Source organism: Plasmopara halstedii (genome assembly GCF_900000015.1).
Source record: "Plasmopara halstedii genome assembly, contig: Scaffold_323, whole genome shotgun sequence".
In the NCBI taxonomy this organism is placed as follows: Eukaryota; Oomycota; class Peronosporomycetes; order Peronosporales; family Peronosporaceae; genus Plasmopara; species Plasmopara halstedii.
The window spans coordinates 1,193,602-1,195,205 of record NW_020187244.1 but is presented as its reverse complement, the minus strand read 5'-3'; positions in this window follow the sequence as shown (position 1 = coordinate 1,195,205).

Here is a 1,604-nt window from a genome sequence, read left to right as displayed (position 1 = left end):
ATGGCCATCTTGATCTCTCTCACCCAGAGCAGGAGATTCTCTCCATCCTTCCCCTCTAGGGCCTTAACGCTCACCATGAGCGGCTTAGCCGGGCAAAATCATCCGTCACTGACGGTGGCGTCATAGACGCAAACGATGCAGACATCTTCTGCTGCAGGTGCTCTAGCAGCGTTTTCGTAACTTGAAAATACCTCTAGACGCACCGATTGCCTCGGGGCCTTGTGCTTCAAGGTGTTGCACGCCCTCAGGGCCAAACCAAGACATCGGCTTGTTAAGTCCGTACTACATGCCCTGGGGCAAAGAGAAAATTTCTCCATCCTCACAGAGGATCAGTCGAAACGACTCAGGTGTAGATTGATTACAAGTGCTACCGAGTGCAGCATGGCTGCCGTAGCTAAGCGCGTGAGGAAGCATACTTTTGGTCACCGACCTTTCGTTCTTTACAAGAAGCAATTATGATATGAGCTAGCGGATCGCAATCCGCTTAGCCTTCCCAAGGCTAATTGACTCTTCGGTTTGAATCCAAAACTACTTTGTATTTATTTTTATTTGCGGCTTAACTGCCTAACTTTAAAAGTTTAGGTTTTCTAAATATACTAAATATAATTACTGGCTACCTAGCCCCGTACCGTATTCTTGTTTGGGTGTGGTCACACCGTGCACATCTCGTGTGACACCCCCCCTATTATCAGAGTTCGTGTAACCCCGTTACATAACTTGCGCATCCTCAAAGCGCAAAGCTACGGCAGCCCCGCTGCAAATAGTCTGCCTGTATAGACCAAATCTGAAGATTTTTCTTATCGCTGTACAACTGCAGCACTGAAGTATAGCTTGACGTTCGTCATCAGTTAAGTTTAGTTCTCTTAATCCCAGGGGAGCTGCAGACGTGTTTTTTCGACTTCCTCATTAATATCAAAACCATTGTACGTCGGAGTTTTCCGCAATTTCTTATTATCGTAGATTCAGCATTTGTATAAAAGTGTTAAGTGTATACTGGTTTTATTTGAATATTGATATTGCTTAATAATTTTTATAAGATGCACATTTACTTTTTAGTGAATATCGACATTTCGTTGGGAAGCTTACGAGTGGCTGGAAGCATATCTTCTGTGCAGATCGAGAATAACTCGTTTGAAAAGTTGATTAGCTAGATAGAAGAAGCTGCGTACAAGCACGTGTGATGGAATGGGGTGCCGCAACGCGTGGTGGAGTCTGCACAGAGACGTCAAGAAACTTAAAACTAGGATGATTGAAGCTTTTTTACATGCAGACAACAAATTTGGTGAGAAATTGGGCTGAATGATGTGCTTGCGGGTATGTTCGAAAAATATTAGTGGTGGTTCCTTCCGACGGAGTGGTGTAAAATTATCGTTAGAAGCACCGCGTTTGATCACACTTAATTGGTGATGCCTGTTTGTCATCACCAATTATGATGACAAACCAGCAAAACCAAAAACCAGCAAAACCAAGCTCACGACCTCAAGCGCAGCCAGACGCTAATAACTCCCACAATCTCACGTACAGTAACGTGTTAGGAGTTTTTCGACTAACACCAAAGTTTTCAATGTTGTGATATTAAACAACGCCAAGAAATAGATGCTTAA